Source organism: Vicia villosa, linkage group LG4, assembly GCF_029867415.1.
Source record: "Vicia villosa cultivar HV-30 ecotype Madison, WI linkage group LG4, Vvil1.0, whole genome shotgun sequence".
NCBI lineage: Eukaryota > Viridiplantae > Streptophyta > Magnoliopsida > Fabales > Fabaceae > Vicia > Vicia villosa.
Window position 1 is genome coordinate 17028513 of NC_081183.1, and position 24223 is coordinate 17052735.

The 24223-nt window shown below is 34.6% G+C and overlaps 1 pseudogene; it reads left to right on the top strand.

Annotated features, from left to right (window-relative positions):
• The first annotated feature begins 2436 nt into the window (after positions 1–2436).
• Positions 2437–24096, top strand: LOC131594590 (glutathione S-transferase 3-like; annotated as a pseudogene).
• Positions 24097–24223: the final 127 nt, after the last annotated feature.

The window sequence follows — 24223 nt, forward strand, 5'->3', positions numbered from 1 at the left end:
TTGGTTAATTTAGCTCTATATCTGCTTATATATATATATATATATATATATATATATATATATATATATATATATATATATATATATATATATATATATATATATATATATATATGGCATATCATATGATAATGCCATATTTATATGAGAATTTGAGAATGAATTTGAACCATTGAATTTTAAAATAAATGGTGGAGATTGTGTGTGAATTTTTTTTCTCTCTCCTACATCATTTATTTTAATAATGGAGGAGAGAGAAAAAAAGATTTACACATAATCTCCACAATTTATTTTAAAATCCAATGGTTCAGATTCATTCTCGCATTCTCATATAAAAAAACATTCTCATATGATATGCCCCTATATGTGTGTGTGTGTGTGTGTGTGTTGAGTGTTGATTTTTAGGAAGTGATACATATTTATGTTATCCAGGATAGCAAGTCAGGGTCCCCCCTCTAATCTTATATGCTTGGTCGAGTGAGAGTCACCCCCTTAGTTTAAGCAAGTTAAACCCTTTTTCGAACTTATATGCTTGTTTAAGCGAAAGTACAAGCATCTCCACGGTACAATTATTCTTTATTAGCCACTTAAGTCGATGGGTAGTGACGTTAGGTCCACCTCAAACTAATTAATGCTCTTTGGTCGATGAATTGTTTTGGGAGATGATAGGTTGTCAATAAAACCCAAGACATAAAAATCAAATAATGATCAAAGCGTAACCTCGATGAGTCCTACGACGCCACACATATTCAAACACATTAAATCCAAATAAACAATGTTTATAGTCAACTTTGTCTTCAGACCAATCATCAATCCTACGAAGACTATCGATAACGATTCCACCAAGAGATTCCTAATCAGTAAATGTTAGATTCAAACCTTCATGTGATTCCTTGTGTAGTCCACGACCCTAATGAACATCAGACTCAAGCCACTACCTGACTATGCAAACTAAGATTTGAGGGGCTACTGTCCATGACTGATAAAAGGCGTAATTAACAAGGTGCGTATGGGAAAAGATCCAACTAATATTCAAGTGATCCAAGCCCAATATCACGACTTCAAGGTTATGGAGTATTTGTAGTTGTAGGTATCACTCATGGCAAATATCTATCTCAAGAGAATTTAACAGTGTTGCGTGCTACGGGCTGAGTTCGAATCCAAAACTTATGGTTAAGAGGAAAGAGATCCCTTACCATCTTATTCAAGTGTTCTTGGGTGTTAATTAACAATATTTGATTATTAATATTAGAAAAATGTTCGTAAAAATCGTTTGTCAAAAAATGTGTTTGTAAGATTAAATTAAATTATAGTGTCTCTAATATTTTGAGAAAAAAGTTGTATTGTAAAATAAAACGTTTCTAATATATAAAATTCCAAGTATTGAAAATTGTGACAATCTAAGCCTCATTTTGAATTAAGATTTTTTTTTTCATGTTATCCTCATACTATAACAATTTTTTATAAAATCTTTTCTTATTCAATAAATATTTTGGTTATATTGTGTCACAAAGATCACAATAGAAACATGTTAAACTTGTTTAATGGCTGAAATTTACTCTTTAAAAGAGAAATTCACTCTTTAAAGATGAATAAATAAGGTGTCGTGGAATCGAACCGCATCCTGCACCTGATATTCTGGCACAATTACCAACTGAACTACTTTAACAGAACGAAAATATATCATTTTTAGACATGGTGATATTTGTGCGCCTTTCTCCTTGCACAACTATCTCTTAACAGAATTAAAATAGATCAATTTTTTTTGTAGAAACTAAATATCCTCTGCGTGTAAAATGGAATTAAAATAGATCAATTTATACGTTTATAATAAAATTTGTAGTATTACGCTGAAAGCGAAAATTGTGTCGATCTATGCCTCCTTTTGAATTAAGATTTTTTTCATGTTATCCTTAAACTGCTACAATTTTTGTAAAATCTTTTAATTTTATGATTCATTAAATATTTTGGTTATAATGTGTAAAAAAATCACAATAGAAACATGTCCAACCTTATCTTAAAATGATTTTTTTTTCAAATAGTCTTATGACTAAAATTTACTCTTTAAAGATGAATAAATAAGGTGTTGCAGATTCGAACTCATAGTCTTGCACTTAGGGATGGTAAAACGGGCCCGACCCTCACATTTTTTTACGAACATATGATTTAACACAATTTTATGGTTTTTCAAGCCGTAGTGCCCGCGGACATTTCCCGCCCCACCCACACTTGTGTGTGGGACAGGATAAAATTTTAGGCCCGCGTCATCAATTATGTCCACACTGGCCCATTTTTTTTGAGCATTTGCGGGACGAGCATACCGATTTGCCATCCCTACATGCACCTAATATCTCTGCATAACTACCAACTGACCTCCAAACACATTATAAATAACCACCTCTACTCTAGGTAGTTCATATTGGTGCTTGTATAAAAATGGCAAACGAGGTGATTCTGTTGGATAAATGGGCTAGCTTGTATGGGATGAGAGTTAGGATTACATTAGCTGAAAAAGGTATTAGCTATGAATCAAGAGAAGAAGATTTTAACAATAAGCGTTGATTTGCTTCTTCAATCCAACTCTATTCACAAGAAGATTCCAGTTCTTATCCATAATGGTAATTCCATTTCTGAATATGGAATTATTGTCTAATACATTGATGAGGTTTGGAATGACAAAACTCATTCTTTCCATCTGACCTTTATGAGAGAGCTCAAGCTAGATTCTGGGTTGATTACTTTGACAAAAAGGTATTATTTTTTGTTTTTTATATATATTTTTTCAATACTAAAATATACTCATTATTATTGTTTATGTTGAATTAATATAGGTTTTTGATACTTGGATGAAAGTGTGGCTTTTGAAAGGTGAAGAATATGAAGAAGCTAAGAAGGAGTTGATCTTTATCTTTAACGCACTAGAGGAGACATTAGGTGGTAAGAGTTTTTATGGTATTTTGATATTGGTTTGATCCCTTTTTATAGTTAGTTTTATAATTATGAGAAATATGGTAAGTTCAATTTGAAGTTAAGACACCTAAACTTATGTCTTGGGGAATTAGATGCATTGTAAAAGAAAGTGTTTCGAAATCACTTCCTGATGAGAAGAAGAAATATGAGTATGTTGTCGCCAGGAAGAAAGCACTTGGGTACTTGTTTACAGCAATTTCTGGTAAAACAACCGCAAGTCTTCTAAATTGAATATTTTGGTAACTTGCAGGATCAACTAGATTGATCCTAGGACGTGTGTCTAAGTTTTATTATTTTTATAATTGGATTCATATTCTAATGTTACTTCGTTTCTATGAAGATAATGAGAATGCTCTAAATATTATGGCTATGTGAAAATGTAGATAAAGATGACTTCGACTACGATTTCTAAATGACTGGAATTTAAAAGTTCAAACTGAAAACTTAAAGAAAAGTAAAAAAGCGTATGAAATGACTCTGAAAGTAAAGACTTCGATTGGAAAAATAAAAGAAATCAAAAGGTATATAAAGGACTTCGTATTGATAAAGTAAAAATAACTTTTGAAGATAATGATGGTGTTTCTTATACATACATTTTTAACAAAAACTCTTTTCTCTACGCTGGTACTTTGAGTGTATTTGAGTGATTTTTGTACAAAGTGAACAACTCCGAATCTTAACATTAAGATTTCTATTTATACTAATTCGACCCTAACGGTCTTTCTACAGAAATACGTCACGTTCGATGCTTGCATGTGATTCAATTCTTTAAGACTTTCACGAGTCCTTCTGGCCAAAACGAATTAGTTTGAATTTCAAACCTTCCCGCTTGAAGCTCTAAAGCGCAACCCACGTGACTGTCGAAGTATGTTTTCCAAATATCCTGAAATATTCTAAGTCTTTTATTTCTTCAACTTTGAAGGCATTAATTTGGACTCCACTTCGATATGGTCAAATATTCTTTATAAAAAGAACTCATAATGACCTTACAAAGCCATATCTCCTGCTTCGAATCATAGTATCTTGAAATCATATTTATGCTTGTCGAAATCTCTATCTAAGAGTATAATGATTAGAGATTTTGGTGAATGAAATCAATACTATTTGCATGATGATTAGAGATTTTGGTGAATCAAATCAATACTGTTTGCATGTTAAGTATGTTATTGTTGTAATAAGGTGTTTGATATTGTTTTGATTACTTTATTATGGTTTGCTAGAGAAATCATGAGTGTGTCTACATTATAATAACATTTTGAATTTAGGAGGAATGGATGTTGTTATAGTTGTTTGATGTTGCACACTTACATGATCAATAAATAAGCATAGTATTTTAGAATATAAATTTTTTCTTTAATTTAATAATCTAAAGTATATTAGTCACTATAGTAAGTGTTGATCCAATTTATAGTTTTGTACTACTTTTATTATAGTTCCGACAGTTTCACATGCAGACAAATATAATGTCCTACCAGTACCAATCAAACAATTGTTACCTACCCTTATCCATAATGAATCTACCAACCACCACAACCTACCTAATGTAAAGGCAATAATAGCAAACAACCACACCCACTACCAACATAAAATCTGGTGCTTTAAGCCATCAACCATGGAGGAAAAAAACACTATAGATCCACACACAAAAAAACGAAGATCCTGCAAAAACCCACCAAACCAAACACAAACCAAGCAAAGCTTTCCTTCATAAACAGGATATATTTAATGATAGATTTTATCTTGTTCCTTTGAAGCTCACCTCTACAAGTACAACATTGATCTAAGCTCAACAGCACCAAAAACACTCCAATCTCCAAGTGAGTACAAAAAATCTACCCTTTACTCAATATGCTGTCTTTTTATAATGAATCTTTTATACTCACTTCATATACCACTCTTTCATACTTTATTAGTTATTTTGACAAAATATACACTTTTGAATATAACTTTGATTAGTATCCAGAGTTAAATGTATATATGTAAAACACCTTATGTATTAGATCCAAATCTCAATATGAAACAATTGAGTAAATCTCAGTGACTTTTAAATTCTTTTTCATAAAAACCATGTAAATAATACTTTTCATCTTTAAATTCTTCTTCATTTACCACAAATTCAAAGCAAACTCATATTAGTTTCTTACTATTTCTTCATTTTTCAATTCATATTCTTCAAGGTAAATCCATTTTGCGGCGTTTGTTATCACCTCCACCTCAACCGCATTGTTAGACGAATGTGAGTTTTTTAGAAAAGGAGGGTACAAACTCAACAAATTGTTTTTGTTTTTTATTCTAGCCTATTTTACTTCTCATCCAAATCTTAGAGAGCATGATATTAAAACACTCACCGAAATCATGGAGTAGCTTGATATTACAACCCTCACCAAAATCTGGGAGGAGCAATAATGATAATAGAATTTTCTCATTTTTTATATTTTATTTCTAATTTTACTTTATGAAAATTTAAAAATGTTTTGTAGTTTTTTTTAAATATAAGAAAAAATATATATTAATTGAAATCTATTGAATAAGTATGGAAAAATTAAAAATTTGTGTATAGAAAAATTAATTACCGTAGTTTTTTTATTTATTATCTATTAAAATAACGAAGAGGTATTTAGTGTTTATTTTAAATAATGAAAAGGTCTCAAACTCATTTGTGATGTGTGATCACAGGCTAGCGATGAACCCACGGATGCATCTATGCGGCCAATTACAAGCTGTTATTCTATGGTGCAATTCAAAATCAATCCTACTTTTGAATGAAATGGTAACTGTCCTCAAGCAATCCTCAATAAGCTGAAGACTAAGATTTGTGTATGGACAGGTTTGTTGAACAGTAAATATATTGGTGACACCAACACACTAACTTTTGCAATGTCAGTGTCTATCTATCGTACCACATAATACATTATACATGTTACAATAAATTCACTTGTGCTTTTAATATATCATCTTCCACCATCTATATTCATTTAAGTCTTCACACTTAACCTTTCATGGAGAATAAGAGTAGTAAATAAATGAACTTGTAACCTTTGTGTTAGCATAGCTTAGTTTACTAGTTTCCTCTCTCAATCATATTCTTACACGTGTACACCTGTGTACCATTCATTGTATATAAACTCTATCACTGTAATATTCTTTTACTCACTGAATGAATAATCATTTTAGTTCACTCTGCTTGTTATCTTCTTCTCTGGTCATGGCTTTTGTATGCTGCCGTTATACCATTAACATGGTATCAGAGCTATCAAAGCTCTGGTAGCCATTGATTCTACCCCTTTCTTCGTTTTCTTTCTTTCTCTCTGCATATTGCAGAATCCTTTTTTTCTCTTTTTGATTTCAAGTACCCTCTTTTTCTTGTGTTCTGCCTCTGCACATTGCAGAACCCTTTTTCTTTCTTGAGTTCTTTCATCACCAATCTTGATCTCATCAATGGCTTACCAAACCTTCCAAGATTTCTCTACAAATCCCACCAACCCATACTATCTTCATCCCAATGAAAACCCAACACTCATCCTCGTATCCCCGTTACTCGATGATAAGAATTATCACAGTTGGTCACGATCAATGCACATCGCATTAATCTCCAAGAACAAGGAGAAGTTCATTGATGGCTCCTTGACAAAACCACCACTCGCAGATCCCCTTTATGCCCCGTTATTTCGATGCAATACCATGGTTCTTGCGTGGCTTCATCGCTCCATTTCAGAATCCATTGCAAAGTCAGTTTTATGGATCGATAGCGCTGCTGGAGTGTGGAAGAATTTGCGGACTCGTTTTTCACAAGGTGACGTTTTTCGCATCTCTGATATTCAGGAGGATCTGTACAAACTTCGGCAAGGTAATCTTGATGTTTCTAACTATTTTACACAGCTCAAAGTTCTATGGGATGAACTAGAAAACTATCGTCCTATCATTACATGTTCTTGCGCCATCCCTTGTTCCTGTGGTGCGGTTGCTTCAATTCAGAAGTATCGTGACCAAGATTGTGTCATCAGGTTTCTAAAGGGACTCAATGAGAAGTTCACACACTCAAAATCTCAAATAATGATGATGAGCCCTTTGCCTGATATTGATAAAGCGTTTTCTTTGATTATTCAACAAGAACGTGAAATGCAGAGTTCCATAGCCATTTCAAACCCTCCTGGGCAAAGCAATGAGGAAGTCACTGCGTTTCAGGTCCAGAGTAATTCATCAAATTTGAATGGGAAACCCCCATATTCAAAGGGCAAAGCTCAAGGACTTCCATCGGCTCGAGGTCATAATCGCGTTTGTACCCACTATGGAAGAACAAACCACACTGTGGAGACTTGTTTTTCAAAACATGGTTACCCTCCTGGATTTAAAGGCAAGAGTAAACCACAGAGTGCTGGAACAAATACTCAATCCACTGCTGCAATTAATCTCGCCTCTGAAGCCTTTCCACAAGGGTCAGCTGCATCTTCAATGGGGTTAACTCAGGAGCAGTACAACAGTATCATATAATTGCTCCAACAGTCAAAACTTAACCCTCAAGTTAATTCCTTAACCACGTCCCCTTTTGCTATGAACACACATTCCACTATTCCTGCTGGTAAGGTTTCTAATCTATGGATTTTAGACACAGGGGCAACCGATCACATAACATTCAACAAAAATGCATTCACTACTTGCATCAATGTCATACCTGTCCATGTTAATTTACCTAATGGCTCTCATATCACTGCATCCATGTCTGGCAGTATTATTGTTTCCTCCTCCTTAACTCTGCATAATGTCCTTTATATACCTAATTTCCATGTCAACCTTATATCAGATGCCAAACTTGTTAGTAGTAATGGCTGTTTTGTATATTTCACTGCTGATACTTGCCAAATCATGCAGAATCCTTCCAAGGAAATGATTGGTACAACTAGATTGCAAAGAGGGTTGTATGTTCTGGACTCTACCATTTCCCCTTCAGCTTATACTTCTATTGTTAGCAATAATACTTGTAATATTTGGCATTCTAGATTAGGCCATATATCTGATACAGGCTTACAAACTGTTGCCAAAATGTTTCCTTTCATTCCTTGTACAAAGAATAATGTTCCTTGTGAATCATGCCACTTTGGCAAACAAAAAAAAGTTACCTTTTCCCAATAGCAATACTCATTCTTATGCTCCTTTTGAAATATTACATGCAGATGTTTGGGGCCCCTTTTCTACTATTTCCTTTTTAGGTCACAAATATTTTTTGACTTTAGTAGATGATTATACTAGATACACATGGGTGATTTTCCTCAAAACTAAAGACCAAGTTAAAAACAGTCTCATCCAATTCATAGCTTACATTGAAAACCAGTTTAAATCATCCCTAAAGTGCCTTAGGACAGGTAATGGCACAGAATTTCTCACCTTAACTAATTTCCTATTATCTAAAGGAACCATCCACCAAAAGTCTTGTGTAGAGACACCCCAACAAAATGGGGTGGTTGAAAGGAAACACCAGCACATTTTAAATGTTGCTAGAAGCCTATACTTCCATTCCAAGTTACCCCTAAATATGTGGAATTTTTATGTTCACCATGCTATCCATTTGATCAATAGGTTACCCTCCCCTTTACTCAAACTGAAAAGCCCCCATGAACTCCTATTCTCCCAGCCACCCTCTCTAATACATCTAAAAACTTTTGGGTGTTTATGCTTTGCTACCACTTTACAAAGTCACATAACCAAATTTGACCCTAGGGCCAGAAAATGTGTCTTCCTTGGATATCAAGATGGCACAAAAGGTTACATTGTGTATGATCTACACAATAATAGTACATTTGTTTCTAGAAATGTTGTCTTCTATGAAACTACCTTTCCCTTCAAATCTGACCAACATCCCAATTTCAGGTCTAATAACCATCAGTCAAACCAGTCCCCTTACTCCTTTCTTGATGACATTCCTACTATCCATAGGTCTGCTACCACCACAGACATGTCAACCTCTCTTTCTAATCTCCTACCTGATAATCCCCTTGACACTCCCAACCATGCTGAACCTATTGGTCATATCACCTCACCCTTCTCTCATAACCAACACACTGAGCCTACCAACTCACCTCTGTCCCACACCCCTAGTACTGACTCACTTGATACCACAAAATCAAGTTTACCTACTGGACTTAACACTGTCCCTCATAGTACAGCAGGAACCTCTCATCAAAATAATGATATTCCCAATACCACCAATCACAATCCTGAGCAAAATTTTGTCCTTCCCACCCCTGCAGAACCTAATAATAATGTCATATCATCTCAGCCTATAAGGCAGTCCAATAGAGCTTCACACCCACCAACCTACCTTACAGATTACCATTGCTATTCTGCAGTCAATAACATTCATTCTTTGCATTCTAATGACTTTAATAATGCTTATCCTTTATCTTCTGTACTTTCATATGATAAATGTCAACCCTCTTATAAGCATTTTTGTTGTGCTATATCTTCCAATATTGAACCAAAATCGTTTTCTCAAGCCAATAAGTTTGAATGTTGGAAAAATGCTATGCATACTGAGCTACAAGCTCTTGCTGAGAACCACACCTGGGATGTTGTTGATTTGCCTTCTGGTAAGAAGCCTATTGGGTGTAGATGGGTTTATAAAATCAAGTACAGGGCAGATGGTTCTATTGAAAGGTATAAGGCAAGGTTAGTAGCCAAAGGCTACACACAAATGGAGGGCATTGACTATTTTGATACCTTTTCCCCTGTTGCTAAAATTACCACAGTTAGAGTTTTGTTATCTCTTGCAGCTATCAGAGGTTGGCACTTAGAACAACTGGATATAAACAATGCTTTCCTCCATGGTGACTTAAATGAAGAAGTTTATATGTCCATTCCTCCTGGCATGACCACTTCATCTACTTCTCAGGTGTGCAAACTTCACAAATCACTCTATGGTTTAAAACAAGCTAGTCGTCAGTGGTATGCCAAACTTTCCTCTTTCCTAATCTCTATTGGATACTCACAGTCACAAGCAGATCATTCTTTATATGTGAAGTCTACTTCTCACAGTTTTACTGCCTTGCTACTCTATGTAGATGATATTGTATTATCTGGTGATTCCATAGATGAAATTGTTTCTGTTAAACATCTATTGGACCACACTTTCAAGATCAAAGACTTAGGACAGTTGAGATACTTCCTTAGATTCGAGATTGCAAGATCCAATACTGGTATTTTCTTCAACCAGAGGAAGTACACTCTTGACTTGCTCGAGGATAGTGGTCTTCTTGCCTCAAAACCGTCTGCAGTGCCATTTGATCCCAATACAAAACTTTCTGCTACTGAAGGACAGCCATTAGAGGATCCTACAAGTTATCGACGGTTGATTGGGAGACTCATTTATCTGACTAACTCTCGTCCTGACATTGCCTATGCCGTCCAGCAGTTAAGTCAATATGTTTCTAACCCTCTGATCCCTCACTATCAAGCTGCAACAAGAATTCTTCGTTACCTTAAAGTTGTCCCTTCCAAAGGTTTGCTTTTCTCATCATCCAACACTCTCAAACTGTTCGCTTTTGCTGATTCCGACTGGGCTCGTTGCCCAGACACTCGCAAGTCTGTGACTGGATACTGTATAATCCTTGGATCCTCTTTGCTTTGCTGGAAATCCAAGAAGCAAAACACTGTTTCACGATCATCTACTGAAGCGGAATATCTGGCTTTAGCATCGTTGACTTGTGAACTTCAATGGTTGCAATACCTCTTCAATGACCTCAAAATTAATTTCTCCCAGCCTCCGTCTGTTTAGTGTGATAGCAAATCTGCTATTTACCTTGCCCATAATCCTACCTTTCACGAACGGAGCAAACACATAGAGCTCGATTGTCACGTTATTCGGGAGAAACTTCAATCCAAACTGTTACATTTACTACCTATCTCTACAAAGGATCAACTAGCTGATGCATTTACTAAGCCACTGCATTCACCTGCCCTCTCCTCTATTCTGTGCAAGTTGGGACTTCTCAGCATCCACAGTCCAACTCGAGGGGGGATGTTAGCATAGCTTAGTTTACTAGTTTCCTCTCTCTCAATCATATTCTTACACGTGTACACTTGTGTACCATTCATTGTATATAAACTCTATCACTGTAATATTCTTTTACTCACTGAATGAATAATCATTTTAGTTCACTCTGCTTGTTATCTTCTTCTCTGGTCATGGCTTTTGTATGCTGCCGTTATACCATTAACACTTTGTTATAAATAGTTCAATAATCTCAATGAAATACAAACCAACGTGTTCCATGTTATCTATCATTCAGTGGTAATGTTTTTGTTGCTACTCCAACTAGGTGGAAAAATTATGGGTAGAATTTGCAATTTTGAATAATCACAAAAGGGGCTACGTGTGTTGTTTATGTTGCAACCATCAAAGCTCTTGCCCAAAAAAATAAATTGATTAAGAGAATAAATTTGATAGTGTCTCAATTTAAAACGGATTGGATTGACTGGGAATATTGACATTGAAGTGAAATTGCTTCAGACAAACCAACTTATAATTACTACTCAACATATATGAGATACTTTATCTAGGTCGCAGAAACAAGTGAGTCAATTTATAATCAATGACATGCACTTTCTGAGAAGAGGCAGAGAAGGTCCTATTTTAGATGTAATAGTAGTTAAGATGATCATGTTGCAACTCTAATAAAAAAATAAAGTTTTGAATTCTGCCTTTGTCAAACTCACTTGCCAATGGAAAGGATATGGGGAATAAGCAATTGAGGTTAACAAAGCCACAATAATTGTAACTTGCAACATGACTCTTCTAACTACAATTACCTCTAAAATAGGTTATTGATTATAAAAAGACTCATTTGTTGAACAAGTGATATTTATTTCCACAGAGTATCTCATATATGTTGAGTAGTAATTATATATGATGACTTATTTCAAACTAATAATAACAAATAATAAAAAGAAAACAAAATTATTATAGCAGCATAATTCTATTGGCATTAACTGAAGGATAGCAGCATACAAGATGCTACAAAATGATAGCAGCATACAACCAGGACTTAATACAACAGGCTCAAAAAGTTAAACCAGTTCAAACAACACCTTAACTGAAACAAATGAATAATTGTTAAAACACCAGCTCAAAGAAAACAGATTATTGGCAACCTACAAAGACCCGAACATGCAGCTGCCACAAAATCTATCAACCTGACCCACACACTACAGGACAACTATACTAGCTAAGTTAATCAATTCTGTCTTAAACTTGTTGTCATCATAATTCAGATATAGCTTAGCCAAATCCGGGCAGGTAACGAAAGCCCTTACTAATGTATTGGTCATTTTGATTACCTTGCCATTCGAATCAAATAACCTATAAATCCTATGCACCAAATCCTCCAATTCTGGAGGACGAGCCTCATAGTCTTTCATGATAGCCTTGAGCGATGTCGTGCTTTGTGGAGGTTTCCTCACAGATTTAAATGTGCCATCCGATGTTGACATCCGTGTAGCACCACTACCACTGGCCCTCTATTGAGTTGATCAGCTTTTTACTACTCGCCTTCTTTTTCCTTGTTCTCCAGAGATTTTCCATGTTTTAAAAATGACTTTAAAACTCTTAAAATATAAGATCGCGTTTTTGTGCTCAAACGTAAAACATTCTATCGCTTCTCTCTGCAAATTTAAGACATTTGAAAATAAGAATAACGATATGCGATGAAAATCCATGAATTAAAATTTTCTAAGCAACTTACCAAATCGGGACTGTTGGCCTTAAGGTTTATTACTCGTGAAAAAGTACCACTGTCATAATCAAACTTCAGACCTGGGAACCCACGTTGCATATTCCAGCAATACAAATCAAATTTGAAATGGAAACATTTCATTACTCTCTTAACCTACCAAGAAATACAAATTTATACAATTGAAGTAAGAGATAAGTTTATAAACCCACAAAAGAGGATGAAATAAATTAAGCAAATAAATAAAGTTTATAATCAAATTTTATTATTATATATGAAAAATACATATCTCTTGAAAGAAATTCAGAATACTAAACATGACAGTATAGAAAATACATCACACTTCATCTTTATTGCAAGGAATTCAGGATTTCAAAATAAGTATCACACAGATCCGTGTAAGATAACTACAAAATTAAACAGAATACTAAACATGACAGTATAGAAAATACATTACACTTCATCTTCATTGTCAGCTGCTTTTCCGCCCCCCATCAACAGCTCAAGCTCAGTAAATTTATCCATGAATGACACTTTCATAGTAGCAAGCTCCGTCAAGATATATCTTGAAGTTAAGGCACTCCTATTTGAGGAAGTTTCAACAAGATGGTACAACTCATTGATCCTCTTAGTAATAGGATCAGCAGGATCGACAGGATCAACAGGATTGACAGGATTGACAGGATCACCAGGATTGACAGGATTGACTGGATCATCAGGATTGACAGCGTCAGCAGGATTGACAGCGTCAACAGGATTGGCAGGATTGACAGCATCAACAGGATTGACAGGATTGACAGCATCAACAGGATTGACAGGATTGACAGCATCAGCAGGATTGACAGGATCGACATGGTTGACAGGATTGACAAGATTGACAGGATCGACAGGATTGACATGGGGAGGTTTGACAACATCAGCAGGGGGGAGGATTGACAGCATCAGCAGGGGGAGGAATGAGTCCCAACAAAATATCAGCCTCCACAGACGGTGCCCTCAATAGAATAGCTAAACTTGGATCATTCTTCAATAGAGTACGAAATTTGTGGCGGAGTACATCTCCTTTCAAGTTCGTTGGGAAACCAAACTCTGGATCAGCAATGATGGCTACCCATTTGTTACGTTGCGTGTGGTATCTGTAAATCCCCCGCCTGAGGTTCAAAATCAACTCCGGTGTAAAACAAAAGGGCACGGGAGGATGTGCTTGCACCACTGTGTGAGGTTCAAAATCAACCCCCACAGTGAAATATGAAGTAGATTTCACTGTGGGGGTTATACTTTTTTATGTTATATTATTAGCTTCTTGAAGCTGTTTCTAACAAACTTGAAATGGTATCCATGTGTTCCATGTAGTATATATGAAATACTGTAAATGATCAGTAAGTTGATACACTTTTATAGTCTTTTTTGTTCTGGATATTACAATTTTCAACACCCCAAAACAAAAAGAAAGATTTTACTAATGAAGGACTTATTCAGGAAGTTTGGTAGATTTAGTAAAATCTTCCTTAACAAGTCCTTCATTAGTAAAATCTTTCTTTTTGTTTTGGGGTGTTGAAAATTGTAATATCCAGAACAAATAAGACCATAAAAGTGTATCAACTTACTGATCATTTACAGTATTTCATATATACTACATGGAACACATGGATACCATTTCATGTTTGTTAGAAACAGCTTCAAAAAGCTAATAATATAACATAAAAAGTATAACCCCCACAGTGAAATCTACTTCATATTGTTATGTCTAGATTCACACATACTTTGGCAAAATCAAAGTGAAACTCTTCACGAATTTCAACTCTCCCAACCCTTCTTTTTAACGATATGGCAAATGAACCACACGCAGCGGTGCAAGCACATCCTCCTGTGCCCTTTCGTTTTACACCGGAGTTGATTCTGAACCTCAAGCGGGGGATTTACAGATACCACACACAACGTAACAAATGGGTAGCCATCATTGCTGATCCAGAGTTTGGTTTCCCACCGAACTTGAAAGGAGATGTACTCCACCACAAATTTCGTACTCTATTGAAGAATGGTCCAAGTTTAGCTATTCTATTGATGGCACCGTCTGTGGAGGCTGATATTTTGTTGGGACTCATTCCTCCCCCTGCTAATGCTGTCAATCCTCCCACTGCTGATGTTGTCAATCCTCCCCCTGTCAATCCTGTCAATCATGTCAATCCTGCTGATCCTGTCGATCCTGTCGATCCTGCCGATGCTGTCAATCCTGTCAATCCTGCTGATGCTGGCAATCCTGTCAATCCTGCTGACGTTGTCAAGCCTGTTGATCCTGTCAATCCTGCTGATCCTGTCAATCCTGCTGATCCTGTCAATCCTGCTGATCCTATCAATCCTGCTGATCCTGTCAATCCTGTCAATCCTGCTGATCCTGTCAATCCTGCTGATCCTATTACTAAGAGGATCAATGAGTTGTACCATCTTGTTGAAACTTCCTCAAATAGGAGTACCTTTACTTCAAGATATATCTTGACGGAGCTTGCTACTATGAAAGTGTCATTCATGGATAAATTTACCGAACTTTAGCTGTTGATGGGGGCGGAAAAGCAGCCGACAATGAAGATGAAGTGTGATGTATTTTCTATACTGTCATGTTTAGTATTCTGTTTAATTTTGTAGTTGTCTAACACGGATATGTGTGATACTTATTTTGAAATCTTGAATTCCTTGCAATGAAGATGAAGTGTGATGTATTTTCTATAATGTCATGTTTAGTATTCTGAATTCCTTTCAAGAGATATGTATTTTTCATATATAATAATAAAAGTTGATTATAAACTTTATTTATTTGCTTAATTTATTTCATCCTCTTTTGTGGGTTTATAAACTTATCTCTTACTTCAATTGTATAAAATTTGTATTTCTTGGTAGGTTAAGAGAGTAATGAAATGTTTCCATTTCAAATTTGATTTGTATTGCTGGAATATGCAACGTGGGTTCCCAGGTCTGAAGTTTGATTATGACAGTGGTACTTTTTCACGAGTAATAAACCTTAAGGCCAATAGTCCCGATTTGGTAAGTTGCTTAGCAAATTTTAATTCATGGATTTTCATCGCATATCGTTATTCTTATTTTCAAATGTCTTAAATTTGCAGAGAGAAGCGATAGAATGTTTTACGTTTGAGCACAAATACACGGTCTTATATTTTAAGAGTTTTAAAGTCATTTTTAAAGAGACATTTTTAAAACATGGAAAATCTCTGGAGAACAAGGAAAAGAAGGCGAGTAGTAAAAAGCTGATCAACTCAATAGGGGGCGAGTGGTAGTGGTGCTACACGAATGTCAACATCGGATGGCACATTTAAATCTGTGAGGAAACCTCCACAAAGCACGAGTTTGCTCAAGGCTATCATGAAAGACTATGAGGCTCGTCCTCCGGAATTGGAGGATTTGGTGCATAGGATTTATAGGTTATTTGATTCGAATGGCAAGTTAATCAAAATGACCAATACATTAGTAAGGGCTTTCGTTACCTGCCCGGATTTGGCTAAGTTATATCAGAATTATGATGACAACAAGTTTAAGACATAATTGATTAACCTAGCGAGTATAGTTGTCCTGTAGTGTGTGGGTCAGGTTGATAGATTTTGTGGCAGCTGCATGTTCGGGTCTTTGTAGCTTGCCAATAATCCGTTTTCTTTGAGCTGGTGTTTTATCAATTATTCATTTGTTTCAGTTAAGGTGTTGTTTGAACTGGTTTAACTTTTTGAGCCTGTTGTATTAAGTCCTGGTTGTATGCTGCTATCATTCTGTAGCATCTTGTATGCTGCTATCATTCAGTTAATGTCAATAGAATTATGCTGCTATAATAATTTTGTTTTCTTTTTATTATTTGTTATTATTAGTTTGAAATAAGTCATCATATATAATTACTACTCAACATATATGAGATACTCTGTGGAAATAAATATCACTTGTTCAACAAATGAGTCTTCTTATAATCAATAACATATTTTAGAGGTAATTGTAGTTAGAAGAGTCATGTTGCAATTTACAGTTATTGTGGCTTTGTTAACCTCAGTTGCTTATTCCTCATATCCTTTCCATTGGCAAGTGAGCTTGACAAAGGAAGAATTCAAAACTTTATTCTATTTGTGGTTGTTCGGTGAGTGTTATTGTGTCGGATTATGTTTGGAGTTGGTTGTTTTCCAGATCTGTCATGGCCAACGAGTGAGAGAGTTTATTTGTGAGGTTTGGTTGAATGGTGTGAGTGATGTGAGTTACAGAGGTAGAAGCTCCACTTGGTGTTTTAGAGATGAAGATGTATTGAAGTTTTTGTTTCGTTTTCCACACCTTCTCTTTTGAAAATACTCAGATCTATTACATTTTGAGAGAGGTAATAAGGTGCCGCTGTGTTGTTTCGTGGTTGGGTGGGTCCCTTCTACTATCTACTATGGCCTTTACTTAGGCTATGGACAATGGTTTTATTATTCAACACTCTTCTTTTTCATTTTTTATACTATACACCATCTTCTCTTTCTTCCACCTAATAATTCAACACACGTTCAATTTATCCTCACTACAATGATTTTGTTTGATAAAATTTAGCATCTTATTCCACCACCATTCACAACACACTAAAAAATTTAAACATTCAAAACAACCAATAAAATTTTACAAAGTATTTTGTGGACCCCACTCTTTCCACATTCAACATATTGAAAACTTTCAACACCAATTAATACACCTCACTTTAAACACCCTATTCAACACCCTCATTGCAAGGATTCAACAATTGAATTTGTTTTTCAACACACCTATTATACATAGACTTATGAACTTATTCCAAAATGTCATTTCCTTCAATTTCATTTTCACTGCCTAATGGATAAAAACTTAATTAACAAATCATGTGATACAAAGTATACTAGTAACTATTTTTATCACCCCAATCGTACACTTTCAAACATGGTTAACCCTTCTTTCTCATAACTCATTTGAAACTACTCATTGTTTCTCTGCACAACGAGTTCATCTTCATCGAAAACTCGGGTAAGACTCTTTCTCATCTTTGCATCTAAGGTAACATCCCACATCCGTTATTCTCCAATTGTAAACGCATTTAACTTTCTTCCTCATATTTAGTTTCGTTTCGTAAAAATGCTAACAGAGTTCATGGCTTTTATAAGGATTGTTTGTGGCTTTAACATACATAGTTCTAATGTCGTTTAATTACCCAGTTTATGAGATGGAAAATGGATGTTTTAAATACTTTTGTGACTATTCATATTAACCGTAATGTTGTATTGCATACTTCGTTGTTTACCCATTTTCCTTGCCTTTTCATACTTTTCTAACTTTTTTTCTTCATAAGAATTCATACTTTGTTAAGTTCCTCTTTTTAAGCTTTCTCCATAAAATTGTTTCGTTTAAAAAAGTCTTTCAATTATTATCTTTATAGAGTTCTCATGCCTTTTAAAAGGATTGTTCATGACTTTAATATATTACACCGAGTTTATGAGATAGAAAATGGATGTTTATATACTATGTAGACTTTTCATATTAATTATAATATTATATGGTAGCATATTTTTGTTGTTTACTGATTTTCCATGCCTTTTAACAATTAGTCTGAGTGTATGAGGGGAAAAATTATGTCTTTTTATACTTTTTTGACTTTTTCTCTTCACTGCAATAGTATATGGTTACATAGTATGTTCTTGACCGATTTTTCATGACTTTTACTTATTAGTCCGAGTTTATGAGAGGAAAAATTCAATCTTTTCAAAATTTTATGACTTTTGATATTCACTGTAATATTATATATGGTTACATAGTTTGTTTTTACAGTTACTTCCTTTATTTCAATAACAATGTAAGTGTCCCTCTGCCATTTGTGTATGTTTCTAACAGTTATCTTTTTGTGTCACTCTTTGTTAGGGTATATTACTGTGAACTTTACAAATTTCTTTATATAAATGTGTATGTTTCATTACAGCATTCGGATTTGGTTCATGATTAAGTTACAACGTGGATTTTGCAGTTTAAACACGGTAAGCTTCGCTTTTTGTGATTTCGACATAATTGCAGTTTTACTGTGATTCTGAGTTGGTTTTGGTTTGAATTATATACACAAGAAGCAATTATGAAGCTGAATTAAAGGATTTACTTACATGTTGAAGCAACAATGAGAAGAAAATTTCGCTTTCAATCTTGCTTACAAAGTGTTTGATGAAATGCTTCTGTCAGTTTCTTGATTCTTTCTCTTATGTTTTCTTTGTTTTTTGCTATAGCATTATTGTTGTGTTGATTTTCTACTGAGACTTTGATTCTTTCATACTTTCATTTCTCTTCTTTCTTAATGTATACACCTACTTAGTATTTATCTGTCTACACACTTCAAATTCAAAATGTTCATGTGTTTGTTGAAATGTTATTCTTTTGTTAAAATATGCATGCAGGTTTCTTACAGAACTTCAATTTTTGGAGCAATATATGTAGGATGGATGTTAGAAAGTATATGATAAGTATTTCTAATATCGTCTCCTCAGGGATTGATGCGATATTATCGCCGTTCTACAGCTTAGTGTATTTTGAGTTAAGTTTTGGGTAACAGTTTGGTGACATGAAATAATAAATGCATACAAAGTAAGTAAAGACCATAAAATAGGGTTTGAAAATAATTTGAGAAAACTGTGTCAAGATTAGTGTTCATTAATTTGCTTCATATGTACTCTAATGATCATATATATGAACCTATTAATGATTAATACAATCACGTATCCTCTCGATACCGTTTATCTCTAAAGCAATATCGTGATTATTATCATATTCACCGTTAGATGATCTCTCATGCCGACAATCAACATGATAATCTTAAAAGCTTGATACATGTGATTATCAAGTCACAAATCTATCTCTAGAATTTGTTTATTGATAGATGAATATCTTTTAGGTCTAGCTTTGAAACATATCTCTCAATAGTGATCCAAAACAACAAATGAAACATAAATAACAAGATATTCACCATGTATTGATCATTAACAAAGTTCATACATAATGGATCAAAGAAAATACATATTTACAAACTAACTACCTCTAGTCTTGACACAAGATGAAACTTAGCCCTCCATATCCATGGAAGCTTCAACAACAAGCAACAAACCAAGATTTAGTGACATCAAACTCAAGAAGATTGAAGAAAGATGTTTAGAAATCTTGATTTTCTCTTAAGGAAAATGGTTTTTTTCTCTTCTTCTCTTGCCCTAGCTTTTTTCCAAGTGTTTGTTATGATAACTCCTATTCTAATTACCCTTAATCATCAATTTTATGTGGCTAAGAACAAAAGTTGAAAAAGTAGGTCCGCTGAGAGGGCTAGGTCCGCTGAGCGGAGCAGCCAAAATATCTGATTTGTCTTCAAGGTCCGCTGAGCGGAGGGGGTCCGCTGAGCGGAGCCTGCTTTGATGCTCGTCCCTGCCCATGTCCGCTTCAACTCCGCTGAGCGGACTTGCTGTTGAAAAAATCTCTGCCTGGGTCCGCTTGGACTCCGCTGAGCGGACCTTCTTGCACAAAACTCCTTCTTTTGGTCTTCCACCCTCATTGCAAGCTTGTTTTGATCATTATTTTCATTCCATCTTGCCCAAAAGTTGTTAAAACCTAAAGAAAAAATTACAAGAGTTAATAAACTAACTTAATTTAGAAAACAAACACAAAGTTATTTATTTACATACTAATATATCAAAAGGTAATCAAATTTGGCACAAGAGTTTAAGAAATACCACAAAATTTATATACAAAATATACACAAATGGGATTCTAACAATGGACAACGACAAACTTACCTTCTTTGCGATCCTCCGGTTTTCGCATTTCTACAGTAAGTTCTATTCCCTTTTAAATACATTTATCGTGTAAAAAAACTTGCAAGTAACAATAACAACTTTGAATTTTATTAAAGCTTCAAGCACAACCTGAGACAATGCAGAAAGTGAGAAAAATGGTAAGGAAACAATACATTACTTTACATCAACTTATACACACCTTTTAAGATATAATATTTTTTTCATTCACATGTTTTTTTCAACACAATCATATATCCATCTTAATCATATGACCTCAAAATAACCAAACTCATATGACCTCAAAATTTCTGCAGCATGTTCAAACCATTCTTAATATTAATGTACTTCGAGCACTCCTAGGGTATACATAAGAAGTATCTAAATAAGTGGTTATTGAAATCCATTTTCTATGTTAGTGTTTTATATCTATATTTCTTAATATTAAATCCAGCTATGTCCAAGCCATTTTGTATAGCAACTATGTTAATATCATATGCTGAATGTAATAAGGATTTCATTAAATAGGTTCTTAATTTAGTTTTCATATGTTTTGATTGTTACATCATTATGTTTAAACTTTCAACCATTATATTATTATCTCTTTATTTAAGTCATCATATACTCACTTAGGTTTCTGCAATATTAAATGTTTCGAAATGTTTATGTAATATTTGTATGAATATGTACTTAACCCCTAGGTACGTGGTTCGATTCCTGCGGGAGGAAAAAACAATATTTCCTAGGCAGTCGGTAAGCGGACCTAGGAGGAGTATTGATTAAGCTGGTGACATGCTTAGTTGGCCGACACGGTTGATGCGTGTAGCGGATATCGGGGTGTTACAGGTCGACTAGTTCCTACTCTTCTTCTTTGGATAATGAGATGCCTATCTTTTTCAATTTGTGAGCAAAAGGTCTTATATGTATCTCCTTCAGATCCTCTACGGGCGTGAGCCTTTCATTCTTCTCGCCCAGTCTGGGATCCCAACTATCAGCGTTTGCGTTTTGTGCTTCTGGAAATGAGGCATATTCATGGGCAAGATCCTCCCTCCATCTCTAGGATACTCTGATAACATTCATGGGTGCTTCGTTGGTCTCCTCAAATAGTTTTAACTCTCCCCCAAAATGCTTAGGGTATGCTACTGTTAGCCCACCTTGTTAAAAGACAATGTGGCATTTGTCAAGAAGTGTGAACAATGTCACAGACACTCCAAACTTCATCACGCCCTAGCTGAGCTCCTCCACTCCATAGCATCGCCCTAATCGACCTTTCTACTAGTAAGGGTGGACATTTTGGGTATATTCTCTCTGGCGCTGGAAAGCTAAAATTTATAATTGTTGGGATTGACCATTTCACAAAGTGGATAAAGGCACAGGTCGTCGCCAAGGTCACAACATAAAGAGTTCTCCTAATCATTTAGCTAGGCCTTAAGAACATTTTAGGTGGTTTTAAAAAAATACGAGAGACTTCTCAAAGTTTTTTAGTGTGTGTGATATTTTCTTAGTAATTCCATAAATGACCTTATACCTTTACAAGACACTAGTCACTCAGACAGACACAATCTGACAAGCTTTCACACTTTCTCTCTTACACAACTCTTAAGTTTTAAGTCTTGATTCTTCTAGATTGATGAGTCTTGAGATGTCTTCAACTTAATTATCATTATCAAAGAGTTGATACCAAACCACTAGAGACCCTTGAAACATAAGTATTCACTTGAACATCATTAGATGACATAGATGACTTCATAGAGATGACTTGATCTTATAGACATCTGAACAAAAGCATCTTTAAAAGGATAGCTTGATAAACATCTAGGAGAATCTTTGATCACTTGAGTTATCTTCAAGAGATAAGGACTTCACTAGATATTGTTGGATATTAGATGTCAGCATCATCAAAACCAAATAGTTGTTGCAACTTTGTTATCAATAATCCTCACCACTTTGGATCACTTTGATAGTACTTGCAAGAACATAGATCCACAATTTTAACTTATGGTATGAGCAACATAGGATGTCACAAACATTTATAAAGAAATGTTAGAAAGCTTCCTATAGACTGTACTATGGACCTATAAGCATACCCATTGTGAGTCTCATATGGCGCAAGTTAAGAATAAGCAACCAATAATTAACATCGAAAAGAAGTAAGGAATCGTCAAAAAGGAGAATGGCGAACAAAGCTCCACGAACCTAAAAGATAAGTGCAAACTATTTCATATTTTATTTTATTCATTTTGTATTCTAATCCCGATTATATATTTTTAGCAAGATTAATATTTAAATTTGAAATTTTGGTATGCAAATATCCTATTTCCTAAGAGATGTCGAGACACTAATATCTGAGCAACACACAATGATAAGGTAAATACAATTTAAAGGTGCTGAAAAATAAATGAATACACATATTTATTTCACCTAGTTCGATGTATACAACACCTACGGCTAGAGGCTACGAAGCCAGGGATAAGTCCACTATGATAATATCAATTCGAAGTTAAATAACCTCCGGTTTACTGCCTTCTCACCTAATCATTACTCGTGTTATACTTCTACCTAAGACTCACCTAGGTATGAGACCTTTCTCAATCCCCCTCAATCACAACCTTGATTATTAGTTAAAATACTTTAGAAGACACACTTCAAGGACCCACAATCACCCAGTGCTTAAAAGCTTATGAATGATTAACAAAAGTTAGAACTCAAAAGAGACATCCCATATCTTATATCAAGATGATATTATAGAGGCTCACAAATAACATGAACAAGCTAATCCTAAAAGATAACTTAACAATACAATACGTTCCACACATAAATTAGGTTTTTAGCCTTCTATTTATATGCATAGTTTAGACTATATTTAGGCTTCAAAAATGCAGCAAGGAAGCTGCTAAAAGTCTGCTGAAACTTCCCCACAAAAATAGGTCTTCAATTTAGAGTTTCCTAAAATGACTAAATATTTAGAAAACAAAATTAACAAAAAAGTCTCGGATTCATCAACCTTGGACGCCACATATGATCTATTAATATTCATAGAATATTCAATAATCTGTAAGTAAACAACTGCATCCAAACTATAAACTATGACAAACCAGATGTCTTATACTTATGGTTAAGACATCGCATTCGACATGTTGAATCTGTAAGTTGAAACATCTTTTTCAACATGTTGCTGCTAAGTTAATTTTATCAAAATGCATGTCAGTCATAATTTCAAAGAAATAACAAAATTCATTTAGTAATCACAATTTTATTCCAAAAATGGAATACTTTTGCTTTCAAAAGGTGAAGAATATGAAGAAGCTAAGGAGTTGATATCTATCTTTAAGACACTAGAGGTGACATTAGGTGAAAAGAGTTTTTAGGGTGATGACACTTTTTGGTATGTTGATATTGGTTTGGTTCCTTTTTATAGCTGGTTTTATACTTTTGAGAAATATAGTAACTTCAAATTTGAAGTGGAGACTCCTAAACTTGTGGCTTGGGGAAAGAGATGCATTAAGAAAGAAAGTGTTTCAAAATCACTTCCTAATGAGAAGAAGATATATGAATATGTTGTGGCTAGAAAGAAATCACTTGGGTATGATGATTAGAGATTTATGTGAATCAAATAAATAATTTTTGCATGTCGAGCATGTTATTGTTGTAATAAGATCTTGTGTTTGGTAATGTTTTGATTATATTATTATGGTTTGCTAGAGAACTCATGAGTGTGTCGACATTATA